The sequence below is a fragment of the Dipodomys merriami genome, unplaced genomic scaffold, assembly GCF_024711535.1.
Source record: "Dipodomys merriami isolate MVZ:Mamm:240054 unplaced genomic scaffold, mDipMer1.0.p SCAF_1, whole genome shotgun sequence".
Lineage (NCBI taxonomy): Eukaryota > Metazoa > Chordata > Mammalia > Rodentia > Heteromyidae > Dipodomys > Dipodomys merriami.
In genome coordinates, this window is record NW_027202270.1 from 90,805,238 (window position 1) to 90,819,538 (window position 14,301).

Consider the following 14,301-nt stretch of genomic DNA (forward strand, 5'->3'; position numbering starts at 1 on the left):
CATCACTGTAATTTTTTTAAATTTTTTTTTAGTGAATTTTATTTTGTTGTAAAGATGCTGTACAGAGGGGTTACAGTTACATAAGTAAGGTAATGAGTACATTTCTCTTTTCTTTTTTTTTTTTTTTTGGTTGGTCGTGGGGCCTGAACTCTGGGCCTGGGCGCTGTCCCAGAGCTCTTCAGCTCTACCACTTCAGCTACAGCACCACTTCCAGCTTTTTCTGCTTATGTGGTGCTGAGGAATGGAAACCAAGGCCTCATGCATGCAAGGCAAGCACTCTACCACTGAGCCACCTTCCCAGCTCATGAGTACATTTCTTGTCGAACACTGTTACCCACTCCTTCATTTCTTTTCTCCCACTATCCCTCCCCCCACCAATCCCTTCTCCCACCCCCGCAATTCTTAATTTTTTATTTTTTTATTTTTTGCCAGACCAGTGCCCGACTTGTCCTTGAGCTTCTTTTGCTCCAGGCTAGCACTGCCATAGCACCACTTCTGGCTTTTTCTGTGTATATGGTACTGAGGAATTGAACCCAGGGCTTTATACATGCTAGGCAAGCACTCTACCACTAAGTCACATCCCAAGCCATTTCTTAAATGTATTTAAATTAGGTAGTGAAAACAAGGGAAGGGGAAGGGGAAAAGGAAAAATAAAACAGAAAGAGACCCTAACCTGGAGTTAGCCTTACCAGTAACTATGCTTCTCCCAAGACAGCCACATAAACATTTCATATCCATACAGACGTACCCCCACAGGGCTGGGAATGTGGCTTAGTGATAGAGTGTTTGCCTAGCATGCATGATGCCCTAGGTTCAATTCCTCAGTACCACATAAGCAAAAAAAGCCAGAAGTGGTGCTGTGGCTCAAATGGTAGAATGCTAGCCTTGCGAAAAAGAAGCTCAGGGACAGTGCCCAAGCCCTGAGTTCAAGCCCCAGGACTGCAAAAAAAAAAAAAAAATGTTACTGTTACAGGAGTAACAGTAATAGCATGTGTGCAACAATGGCCCATACCAGACAAATGCAAAGCATTTAAGCATATTATTTCATTGAACCCTCCCAGCAAGCCAGTCCAGGAGGCAGAAACTAACCATGTGCAAGGTGCATTAAACTAGAGGGAGAGATCCCACAGCTAAGACCCAAAGCTCACACAACTAAGTTATCTCTCTATCTCCCCACCCCCTTACCAGGTCTAGTCTCCAGTCCTTAGATAGGAAAGCAAAGCTCTTCTCAGGGGTCCCTAATGAGTTACCTGAGGGAGGACATGATTAGATTAAAAAGAATGCCCTGCAATCCTTCTGTTAAAAGTTTGTTCTTTGCCTTCCTGGTTGCTCTTCCCTTCCTCTTCCTGGGCCAGCAAGAGAAGTGATTCCAAGTCTGCTTAGCAGGCTGTGATTGCTAGTGAGCCCACTTAGAAAGCAAACAATAGCCCAAACACACTATCACACCTGCCCTTCTAAGACCAAATTAATTGACACTGAGGATTTGTATCTAAATGTAACACAAATGTGTACATGAAAGGCACCAGTACTCATATGTGTAATTCTAGTCACTCAGGAGGGTGAGATCTGGAAATTGCAGTTAAAAGCCAGCCCCAGGAAGAAAAGTCCAGTGGTAGAGAGCCAGCCTAGAATGAAAAAAGCTAAGGGAGTATGCTCTGCCTCAGAGTTCAAGCTCCTGTACCAACACCAAAAAGGAAGGAAAAAAGGAAGGAAAAAAGGAAGGAAGGAAGGAAGGAAGGAAGGAAGGAAGGAAGGAAGGAAGAAAGGAAGGAGGGGGGAGGGAGGGAGGGAGGGAGGGAGGGAGGGAGGGGAGGGAGGGAGAGAAAAGAGAAAGGGGAAGAAAAGGAACAAAAGACAAAGGAATAGAAATGGTGAGGGAGTCTAGGAAAGAAGTCTGCAAGGCCAAACACCTGACTTGGTGTTTAAAAGAAAAGAAAAAAGACCTCTGTTGCCAGACACCAGTGCCTGCCTTATAATCCTAACTACTCAAGAGGCTGAGATATGAGGATCAAGGTTCAATATCAGCCTATGCAGGAAAGTCTGAGAGACTCATCTCCAATTACCCAGCAAAAAGCCAGAAGTGGAGCTATGGCTCAAGTGGTAGACCACTTGAGGGAAAATAAAAATCTCTCAAAGAATCCTGAGACAAGTCAGGCAAACAGCATGCCCTAGTGGCCTGCCCAGGAAATCCTGGGAGACCAGTAGGTCATAGAAAATCCCCCACCCCTCTTTTCTCAACCACTGCCTAGCACTATGGGCAAGAAGGAACCAACTTTGGGAGCTTACATTCCTCCCTGAGACTCTGGAGCAGCCATTCAGCGCCCCCCCCCCGCCCTCCCCCCTCGCTTCCCCTCTCCCCCCCACCCCCACAAACAAGCAACATTCCATTCCCACCAGGCCCTCCTGAAGGTTTGACCAACCAAGGTTTTACAGAGGTCTCATGGGGACCTCCACAGACCTCCCAGAATCTTCCCATGTGCCATCATCTTCCCATGAATATAAGAGATTCCAGACCAACACTCATCTAATACCCTGTAGAAGAAGGTTCAGATTGGGAGACTCAGGGAAGCAAGAAATATAATGTGCCTGGCAGAGCAGCCAGTGGAAGCCCTCATGCCCTGACTCCACCCTCCAATGACAACACCAAACTACAAGTCCTCTGGAACCAGCTCACAGATCTGGGTCTTCACAGTGAGCTGTACGGTGAGAACACACTTTCTCCTTTCCTTCAAGACCCCATGGCTTTGCCTTCCTTGCTCCAACTGATCTGGGCAGCCTCCCCTAACAACAGAAACAAAACAGACACACGCGGGTAATGGCAGGCTTCCCCATCACTCCAAGCTCAGCCGCTCAACCTCTCCCTCCAGTTCTCCTTTTGTTTTTCTATGTTCCTCTTTGGTTAACACCATCCCCTTTAAAAAAAGAAAGTGAAATAAAAAGAGAACTGTTCACTTTTATAGACAGGGCTCCCATTAATAAGGGGCCAAAGTTTCTAGACAGAAGGTTCTGCCTAAGGAGGGCTGGGACCAGGAAATAAGGCTCTTGAGTCCCTCTTTCAGCCAATTGATTTTTGGGGACTCATTCCATCTTCCTCCTAGGCTTTCCCTCTCACCCATTGTCCCTCTTCTCCCACCTCTTACCTGTCCTGAGACTTGGGGCAAGTGCAGGGAGAAAGCTGTGCACACGCTGGGAGCAGCTACTTAGGGGAACTGGAGTATAAGGCTCAGGCTGCAGCAGCTGTTGACTGAGGAGCAGAAAAGGCAGAGGGTGCCGGGACGAAGTGGAAAACAGGAAAACACATGTGTGAGTCTGGCCGGCAGCGGGGAGGGGCCACGGGGACGGGCTTGGGCTAAGACTGCCCGGTCAGACCCAGAAGACCTGACCATCTCTAGCCTGCAGGCATCTTCTGGACTCCTAAGTCTCAGGTTCCTCCCCCTATCAGTCCCTGATCTTTATTATTGCTCTGAGTTAACGAAGCCCTTAAGCTTTGCCTGCAATTTACAATGCCTTACTGAGCTCTCCTGCAACTCTCTGCCTTCCCACTTCCCTTTACTACATCACCTCACCTCCAACATACTTATGCTTAATCCAGTATCTTATCGCATGCTCCCGTGGTTAGTTGGCTTTGAAACACTTCAGCCCCATCTCAACTTTCCTTGTCATTTCAGCCCCTAAAGCAAGCCAAGGAAGATACTACATACAAGGAAAGAAAGCACAGCCATCCTGTGCCCAGACATCAAGCATGCCCACACACATCTCAGAGCTCCAATTGGTTTAGGGCAATGTGAACACGTGAGTCTAAGTTGCCAGGAAAGAACCAACTAGGCCCTTGGCATCCTGGGCAGATTCATGAGTTGGCACCCCTTCAAACCACTGTTCTTTTAAATATCTTTATATTTACTTAGCAGAGGTGGGGAAATACCAATCTTCTTGGAATAAAACTGTGTAGACCTTTTTTAGTACTCAGAATTAAACAACTGATTGTTACATAAATATATCACACGCAATTGTCTGAGGCATATTTTTGGTTTGGATTGCTTTTGTCTGGGGCTTAACTCAGGTCCTGGGCACTGTACCTTACTTTTTTCCTTAAGGCTAGTACTCTTATCACTTAAGCCACAGCTTTATTTCTGGTTAATTGGAGATAATAGCCTCCCGGGCTTTCCTACTCTGGTTGGCTTCAAACCTCTATCCTCGGCTCTTAAGTCTCCTTAGGCATGAGCCACAGGCACCTGGCTCCTGAGTAGTCATACTAAGCCACAGAAAATGTAGATAATATCAGGCATCTAGTCCTTGCTTAGATTTTCAGAACTCCATCCTTTAGGGGATTGTCCACTTGATAGTCTTCAAGCTACACTCTGCACTTGTCCCTGGGAGCAAATCACTCCAAAGGCAGGTGGTACTGATAAGGAGTAGTTAAGGATTCTGTGGCAGTGCACAGAAGCCAAGTTACACTTCACTAAGAGACAAACACCTATCAGAGCTTACTGTCACCAATATATAAATTATTCCAAGGATAATCTGGTGCTCTTTTAGATTTTCCCAGCAGTCCCATCCCTTAATCTAACTCTGAGTCCAAGTTGTAAGTAAAGTCCTACGAGGAACACAGTACTGTTTTCCCTAGCTGCATTCTGGTCACACTGGCCTTTCTGCAAAGTCCCATGTCAGAGCTTTTCCAGTACCTGTTTGCCTTTTCTCCCTGCTGCCGCCTGGAACATTCTTCCCTCTGACATTTTTCATTCCTGGTGTTATTTGTCCGCAGTCACCTGCCCTCTAGAAAACAAGCATCACAAGAGCTTTGGTCACCAGTGTTTCCTCCAGTATGGGGCTCATATAAACTGTCAACAAATGTCTATAAATGAATAAGAGGGCTGTGGATATAGCTGTAGGGTGGAGTTGCAAACATGTGCAAGGTTCTGAGTTCAATTCCTCACTACCACCAAAAGAAAAGTTTCCTGGATGTACAGATGAGTGAATGAATGTATGAACCATGTCTTCCTCCTTAACAATTGATTTCCCAGCTGGTTGTGCTCCTGAATGAGTCCTTGAATTTGCCACCTGGTGTGACTACTCCTCTGACTTCTCTGAGCAAGGAGAATTTCCAAGTACTTATTTTAATAATACTGTCATGAGTTTACAGTGGGAGACCCAAAATGGCTTGAAATCAACTTTTGTTTCACTAGTGAAAAGAAAACAAAGAGGCCTTCATCTAGTTTTTTTCCTCAAATCCAGGAAGTTTTTATCTGCTCTAGCTCACACACTCAGGCTCAGGTGCCAGTCTACGTGTGCGTGGGCATGGAGGTGGCAAAGCCAGTTGCCACAACAAGGTGAAAGGGCAGAGAGAAGACAAGGGGACCGAACCTTCTGTGGTCCCCAAACCTGACTGAGTACTAGAACAGCAAAACTTGTGACCCCCCCCGAGCAGAAATTCTTCCAGGACCTCCCACGCGACCCGCTCCCGCAGGCAGAATTCAGAACTGGCCACAGGCGACCCTCGCCCCTTCCCATCCCCCGCAGCCAGCAGCGCTCACCTTTGCCCCTTTCTCTCTCCCAAGCGCGCTGCCCAGCCACCCTCATTTTCTGGGGCCCCTGCAGTCTCCCTTCATTCAGTTCCCGTTCTCTCACGCTCCCTACCCACCCCAGTTCTGTGTCTACAGCCCTACGATCTCTCCCTCTGCAGACCCGACCCAGCCACCCTGGCCCTCAGCGCCCCTCGTTTGGGGGCGCCGATTCGGTCTCTTTCCTGGAGGACCAGGAGCCGGCCCATCGGAGGTCCTTGCCGTCCCCTACACCTGGCCGTCAGCTCTTGCCCTTCCTCGGCTCTAGGAAACGCTAGAAGAGGGACTCAAGATGCATATAGACGACGGGAGCAGGGGTCTGAGCACCGAGGCCCCCAGCCCTGGGCTCTTCCCGGCACAGCGACAGCGCCCGATACCCTTAGAGACGCGTCCTCCGCCCCGGAGCGCTCGCGTCCTCTTCCCTCCCTCCCAATCCAGCTAGAGCTGAGGCTACGGGGTCCGGGCCAAAGCCCCAAACCCTTGCGGCCCCCGCCTCCAGCCCGGGGACGCACGGCTGGAATGCTGAAGGGACCGGGGACTCGGAATGCCCCCAGGGGCGGTGGGGAGAGGGGGCGGCGCCTGCCCGGCGCCGGGGGAGGGGTCTCCGGGAAAGCGGGCCCTGCCATCCCCGTTCTCAGCTCCCCGCCCCCTCGGGGGAGCTGTTGCATCAGCTTTGAGATTCCCAAATACAGCAGTGGTCTCCGACGCGAGGGCAAGGTACCGGCAGCACACCGCCGCCAGGAGGCAGCACTCAACCAAAAAATTCTGTGCCGGTGTGACCGGGAGGCTGGAGTTCCTCAGTCCCTGCTCAGTCTCAAGTCTCCCTCCCACAGGATGCCGCTTCATTTGAAGAGCTTTAATAGCATGGACCTAGAGGGTAAGAAAGGGAGTGGCTGGGCTAGCTCTTGAAAAAGGGATCTGGGGCTAGGCATCTAACTCTGTAGCCGAGTAGTACTGCCACCACACACACACACACACACACACACACACACACACACACACACACACACACACACACACACACACACACACACACACACACAGGGCGCTGGTGGCTCACACCTGTCATCCTAGGTACTCAGGAGGTCGAGATACAAACGATCAGGTTCCAAGCCGGGTCTGGCAGAAAAATTTGCTAGATTCTATCTCCAAAATCAGAATAAAAAAGCAGAGCTGGAAGCATGACTCTGATGGTACAGTACCAACCTAATCAACTGGAGAGGCCTTAAGTTCAAACCTCAATCCTGCAAAAAAAAAAAAAAAAAAAAAAAGGAGGGAAGGGGGTGGGGAAATGAGAGAATGAGAAACAGAGAAAGAGAAGGAGAGACAGAGAAAGTAGAACTGTGGCTCAAGTGGTAGAGCACTAGCCTTAAGCAAGAAGTTCAGGGACAGCAGCCAGGCCCTGAGTTCAAGGACTAGGACAGCAGCCAAGCCCTGAGTTCAAGGACTACCAAAAAGAAAAGGGGGGGGGGGTTGAAGGGTGGGGAATGTAGCTCAGTAAGCAAGCATTTAGTGTGCGTAAAGACCTGATGTTCCATCCCCACATGTGGTGGAGTGTACTTAAAGTGACAGCCAAAATGTGGCTTGTAAATATCATTTCTGCAAATCTACCTTTGGCTTCTGTACGTGTGTGTGTGTGTGTGTGTGTGTAGTACAGAGCTTGAACTCAGGGTCTCTGCTCTTCATTTTTGCTCATGGCTAGCACTGTACCACTTAAACCATGCTTCCAGCCCAGCTCTTTGCTGGTTAACTGGAGATTGAGTCTCAAGGTATTTATTCTCTGCTCAAGTTGGCAGAACTTGGATCCTCCAGGTCTCCGTCCACTGTTATAGCGCCAGCACTTGGCTACCTTTGGCATTTTTTTTACGATTTTTTAAATTGTTATTATAAACCTTGGGCATTTTTTAAAGCCAACATTGAAGTCTAGAAAGATCTACCTGCCTTCAAGACCAATCAAGTGGAAAGTCACACAGCTCAAGGGTTTCCAGGCAAGAAGGAAGAGTACAGCCCAAGATCATAATTGATTCATCTTGAAGCCAAGTCATTTAACAAAACTTGAGCCGGTAGTAATTTAACAGGAACTTGACAGCTCTTGAAAAGAAGAAGCATGTATTACAATAAAACATGTAAGTAATAAGAAAAGCAAGTAATAAGAAAAGCAAAGCAAGACAGATGCTGGTGGCTCACATCTATAATCCTAGCTATTCAGGAGGCTGAGATCTGAAGATTGTGGTTCAAAGCCAGCCTGGGCAGGAAAGTTCATGAGACTTTTTTTTTTTTTTTTGTCGGTCGTGGGGCTTGAACTCTGGGCCTGGGCGCTGTCCCTCAGCTCTTCAGCTCAAGGCAAGCGCTCTACCACTTGAGCTACAGCGCCACTTCCGGTTTTCGGGTGGTTTATTGGAGATAGGAGTCTCATGGTCTCTCCTGCCCGGGCTGGCTTTGAACCGCGATCCTCAGATCTCAGCCTCCTGAGTAGCTAGGATTACAGGCGTGAGCCACCAGCGCCCGGCTTCAGTTCATGAGACTCTTATCTCTAATAAACCACTAGAAAAACAGAAGTGGCACTGTGGCTCAAGTGGTAGAGCACTTGCCTTGAGCTGAAGAGTGCAGGGACAGCGCCCAAGCCCAGAGTTCAATCCCCACGACCGGGAAAAAAAAAAAAAAAAGAATCAAAGCCAGCCCAGGCAGGAAAGTCCATGAGATTCTTTATGAACTCTGGGCCTGGGCGTTGTCCCTCAGCTCTTCAGCTCAAGGCGAGCGCTCTACCACTTGAGCTACAGCGCCACTTCCGGTTTTCTGGTGGTTTTATTGGAGATAAGAGTCTCTCGGTCTCTCCTGCCCGGGCTGGCTTTGAACCGCGATCCTCAGATCTCAGCCTCCTGAGTAGCTAGGATTACAGGCGTGAGCCACCAGCGCCCGGCTCATGAGATTCTTTTCTTCAATTAAATACCAAAAAAAGCCAGAAGAGGAGGTGTGGCTCAGGTAATAAAATGCCAGTAAAGTGAAGGGAGGGTGCTCAGGCCCTGAGTTCAAGCCTCAGTTATTGGCACACATACAAAAACAAAAAAGAAAACAAAAAAAAGCCCCCTAAGTCCACAGAGCAATGTACTTGATGTACTTAGACAAAATTAACTCTACAGGCTATACAGAATCATAGAGATTTGGGAATAACATGTTATACAAAAATATGAGTGGAGGACTGGGAAGGTGGCTCAGTGGTAGAGCACTTGCCTTGCATTCATGAGGCCCTGGGTTCGATTCCTCAGCACCACATAAGCAAAAAGAAAAAAGCCAGAAGTGGCACTGTGGCTCAAGTGGTAGAGCGCTAGCCTTGAGCTGAAGAGCTGAGGGACAGCACCCAGGCCCAGAGTTCAGTCCCATGACCAGACCCAAAAAAAAAAAAAAAAGTGGATAACAAAATACTAAAGCCAAATATGGACCATTATATCCTTAAAAGGCAAAAAAGTTTAAAAAGAGAGAAAGAGGAAACAAAAGACACTGTATGAAAGGAAATGTACTTATTACCTGACTCATTTAATTGTAATCTCACTGTACATCACCTCTACAGCAACAATAAAGTAATTTTGGGTTTTTTTGGTCAGTTATGGGGCCTAAACTCTGGGCCTGGGCGCTGTCCCTCAGCTCTTCAGCTCAAGGCTAGAACTCTACCACTTCAGCCACAGTGCTACTTCCAGCTTTTTCTGCTTATATGGTGCTGAGGAATTGAACCCAGGGTCTCATGCATGTGAGGCAAGCACTCTACCACTGAGCCACCTTCCCTAAAATAAATTTTTTTTTTAAGTTTAAAAAAGGAGCTGGGAAGGTGGCTCAGTGGTAGAGTCCTTGCCTAGCATTCATGAAGCCTTAAGTTCAATTCCTCATTATCACATAAACAGAAAAAGCCAGAACTGGTGCTGTGGCTCAAGTGGTAGAGTGTTAACCTTGGGCTACGGAAGCTCAGGGACAGTGCCCAGGCCCTGAGTTCAAGCCTCAGGACTGGCCAAAAAAAAAAAAAAAAAGTTTAAAAAGAAGCCAGGTGCTGGTGGTTTACTCCTGTAATCCTAGCTGCTTAGGAGGCTGAGATTGGAGATCCTATCTCAAAGCCAATCCAGTCAGGAAAGTCCATAAAGATGCTTATCTCAGAAAAGGCTGGAAATGGCCCTGTGGCTCAAATGCTAAAAGCACTAGTTGAGTAAAAGAAGTTAAGAAGTGTCCAGGCCCTGAGTTCAAGCCCCAGGACTGGCACAATAAAACAAAAACAAAAACATCCTGTGTGGGATGACAAAGCTGTTTTCCCATGTTTGATGAAGCTGATGAAGTCATTGTCTCATGCAGTCCAGGTGTCAAATCCCTCCCTCAGTAGTTCCCTAAGTGGTGATGATGTTAGCTATCAGTATTGTGTTCTCTTCCTCTTTCTCAAAATCTTAACCCATATTTCCCATGTATTGGCCCCGTAACCCCATTTTAACCACGTCAAAGGATGAACTTGTCTTCCTTACAAGGATTCTTCCCTCCTCAGATTTCCCAGTTCTAATCAAACTTCCCATCTTGCTCCCAGAGTCCTCTCACTTTGGTTTCTTGATTCCCACAGCTACTGAATTATTGCACATGTCCATTTTGCATGGAGCATTCCTATTGTCCACATTATCATCTAAATTCATTTGCCCTTTTCTACAATTCTGCAAGCTAATCATGTATTCCTCATGTGTGAGATACTTAGAAATGCTAGTTCCATTCCTTTGTATAGGATAGCAGGTGGTGTGAACCTGTCATTTTATAACCAATTCCTGAACATTGACTCTTAGGCTAGTCTTCAAGCCAAAGAGTGCTGGTGCTGAGGCTTGAGCTAAGATACTAGGTGCTGTACCTCAGACATTTACTGTACCTCAGACTAATACTCTTAGCACTTGAGCCACTGGAAATAAAGAGTTTCACAGTCCTTAAATCTCAGCCTCCTGAATAGTTAAGATTATAGGTTTGATCCACCAGCACCTAGCTTGTTTTCAAGCCTTGGCTACTATTTGATGCCCCAACTATAAATTCTGGGATTCTGCTCTCTATCTTAGGTCCAGACAAAGAATCAGGAAGCCAAACTCGGAATCAGTGTCACTCAGTCTAATTGTCAAACAGTAAATCTATGGTCACTCTGTGTGTATGTGTGTGAGACAGACAGACAGACAGACGAACAGAGACAGAGAGAATGTATTTGTGCTTGAGATCAAACCCAGAGCTTCATACATTCTTTTTTTTTTTTTTTGGTCGGTTGTGAGGCTTGAACTCTGGGCCTGGGTGCTGTCCCTCAGCTCTTCAGCTCATGACTAACCCTCTAACCCTCTAACACTTGAGCCACAGCATCACTTCTGGCTTTTTCTGCATATGTGGTATTGAGGAATCGAACCCAAGGCCTCTTGGATGCAAGGCAACACTCTACCACTAAGCCACCTTCCCAGCCCAGGCCTCACACATTCTAAGCACACACTCTACCAACAGCCACATTTTGGTTGATTTTCTGATCCCAGAAAGCTACCAAAAAAAAAAAAAAAAATCTGTATAGTGGTCAGGCACCAATGTAATCCTAGCTGCTCAGGAGGTTGAAATCCAGGGTACTGAAATTCAAAGCCAGCTTGGACAGAAAAGCCCTCAAGACTGCCTTTCCAAATGACAGGCTGGGGTAGAGCACTAGATATGAGCAAAAAACTGAGCAAGAGTGAGAGGCCTTAAGTCAAGCCTTGGTACCACAAACACACAAAGACGTGTATAATGATTGCTTCCAGGACACTGTTATCTACTTTACAGATTTATTATGAAAAGCATATTCCATCATTTATGTAGAAGTGTTTTGAAGAGTAAATGCAAGTGTACTGGGCCAGGAATACAGATCTTAATATGTGTAAGGACTACTAAAGAAAGAAACAAATGTCTATAATTCCATCACTCGAAGAGGCCAAAGCAGTAAGATCTCAAATTTGAGGTCAGCTTAATCTACATAGCCATAGACTGGGGGGGTGGGGGGGGAGCCAGGTGCTAGAGGTTCATGGCTGAAATCCTCACTACTCAGAAGGCTAAGATTTGAGGACTTGGTTCAAAGCCAGCCTGGGCAGGAAAATCCATGAGACTCTTACCTCCAATTAAACACCAAAAAGCAAGTAGTAGAGCCTTGGCTCAAGTGGGAGAGTGCTAGCCTTGAGCAAAAAAGCTCAGAGACAGCACCTAGGCCCTAAGTTCAAGCCATAGGACCAGCAAAAAAGAAAAGAAAAGAAAAAAGCTGGGGCTGGGAAGGTGGCTCAGTGGTAGAGTGCTTGCCTTGCATGCATAAGACCCTGGGTTCAATTCCTCAGCACCACATAAGCAGAAAAAGCCAGAAGTGGTGCTGTGGCTCAAGTGGTAGAGCTCCCTTGAGCTGAAGAGCTGAGGGACAGCGCGTAGGCCCAGAGTTCAGGATCTATGACCCCCCCAAAAAAAGCTAGATACTGGTGACTCACACTTATAATCCTAGCTACTTGAGAGGTTGAGATCTGAGGATCACAGTTTGAAGCCAGCCTGAGCAAACAATTCTACTCTTGTTTCTAGCAAAAAACTGGAAGTAGAATGCTAGCTTTAAATGAAAATGCTAAGTGAGAGTGCAGGGCCCTGAGTTCAAACCCCAGTACTAGAAAAAGAGAGAAAGAAGGAAGGAAGGAGGGTGGGAGAGGGGGGAGGGAGGGAAAGACAGAAAGAGGAGAGAGAAAGGGGGAGGGGGAGGGAGAAATGATGGAAGGAAGGAAGGAAGGAAGAAAGGGAGAGGAAAGAAGAGGAGGAGGAGGAAAAGGAGGAGAATAAGAAATAATATAAGAATGTAAGGGGGCTGGGAAGGTGGCTCAGTGGTAGAGCACTTGCCTTGCATGCACCCTGGGTTTGATTCCTCAGCACCACATAAGCCAGAAAGAAAAAAGAAAAAAGCCGGAAGTGGCGCTGTGGTTCATGTGGTAGAGTGCTAGCCTTGAGCTGAAGAGCTGAGGGACAGCACCCAGGCCTAGAATTCAGGCCCCACAACCGGACCCCACACCACACCAAAAAAAAAAAAAAAAAGAATGTAAGATGGTAAGAGTATTATTCTATTTACTTTGCTTGAATTTCACAGGTCCAAGTGGTAGCTTGTAGCCAAGTTACTTTTGTTTTCCATCACCTCTATTTCAGCTCTACCCTATACCATTTTTATTGTTATCCAAACAGCTTGTTTTTATTAATTTACTTACTTACTTACTTACTTATTGCCAGTCCTGGGGCTTGAACTCAGGGCCTGGGCACTGTTTCTGAGCTTTTTTTTTGCACAAGGCTAGCACTCTACCACTTGAGCCACAGCACCACTTCCAGCTTTTTCTGTTTTATGTGGTACTGAGGACTGGAACCCAGGGTTTCATGCATGCTACATTCCTAGCCCTTGCTTTTTCTACTTAAGCCAGGATCCACCCTTCCTCTCTTTCAAAGCACAAATGAGCTACCTCCTGAGGAAAAACTTCCCAGTCTTGCAAAAGGAAATGATAAATTTCCAGATATAGACCATTTTACCTCAGGTTCCCCAGTCAACATGTGTTTACATGTCTAGCCCAGCAATACAGTAATGAATACTTTTGCAAGAGTTTCATCATAAAGCACTTTCACTACATTATCATCCTTAAAATATTTTCACAAAATGTACAAAAATAATTTTCACAAATTTGTTTTTGTTTTTGTTTTAATTAAGGAATCGAGCCAGGCACCAGTGGCTCATGCCTATAATCCTAGATATTCAGGAGGCTGAGATCTGAGGATCATGGTTCAACGAAATCAGAGTCAGAAAAGTCTGTGAGAGGAAAAAAAAGAGAGAGAGGGAAAAAAAGAAAAGAAAAGTCTGTGAGACTCTTATCTCCAAAAAACTATTCAGAAAAAGCCAGAAGTGGCATGGTAGCTAAAGTATATCACTAGCACAAAGAGGCTCAGGAACAACACCCAGGCCCTGAGTTCAAGCCCCAGGACTGGTAAAAATTAATTAATTAAGAAAAAATTAATTAATTAAGGAATCAAGTATAAAGCTATGGCTGAGACATATGTAGGGAAACCCTGTAGAAGGAAAGAAGGGAGGGAGAGAGGGATAGTGAAAAAAAGGGGAAAGAGGAAGGGAGGAAGACGAGAAGGAGGGAGGAAGAAAGGAAGGAAGGAGCCTCACAATGTTGTATTAAGTAGCAACTGATTTTAAAACATCAAAAATCACAGACTACCAGGCACCAGTGGCTCATGTCTATAATCATACCTACTCAGGATGGTGAGGTCTGAGGATCTCAGTTCAAAGCCAGCCTGGGCAGGAAAGTCCATGAGACTCTTATTGCCAATTAACCACCAGAAAATTGGAAGTGGCACTGTGGCTCCAGTGGTAGAGCGCTAGCCTTCAGCTGAAGAGCTGAGGGACAGCGCCCAGACCCAGAGAGTCCCCCCCCTCCAAGAAAAAATTCAGACTTTACCACTTACTTGACAGATTTTCTGTGTGTGTGTGTGTGTGTGTGCGCGCGCGCGTGCACCAGTTCTGGAGCTTGAACTCAGGACCTGGGCACTGTCCCTGAGCTTCTTATGCTCAAGGCTAGCACTCTACCTCATGAGGCCACAGTGCCACTTCTGGCTTTTTCTGTGTGTTTGGTATTCAGAAATCAGACCCAGGGCTTCATACATGCTAGGCAAGCACTCTAGTACTAAGCCATATTCCCAGGCAGATTGAGTATTCTTTATTTGA

At 46.7% G+C, this 14,301-nt stretch overlaps 1 protein-coding gene across 11 annotated transcripts in view; it reads right to left on the minus strand.

Moving 5' to 3' along the window:
• Slc7a7 (solute carrier family 7 member 7) overlaps positions 1–14,301 on the minus strand; it is a 60,427-nt gene that overhangs the window by 44,202 nt on the left and 1,924 nt on the right. For 2 of the 11 annotated variants that reach the window (XM_070024940.1, XM_070024886.1), the window contains exons 2-3: positions 4,683–4,773; positions 3,141–3,244 (exon numbers count right to left, since the gene is read on the minus strand). The gene's annotated coding sequence lies outside the window, so the exon portion shown is untranslated. Of the gene's footprint in view, positions 1–1,185; positions 1,251–2,674; positions 2,896–3,140; positions 3,393–3,577; positions 3,668–4,682; positions 4,774–5,531; positions 5,615–5,935; positions 6,047–14,301 lie in introns of those variants that run through there. The other 9 variants (XM_070024896.1, XM_070024918.1, XM_070024915.1 and 6 more) reach the window with 9 other exon arrangements.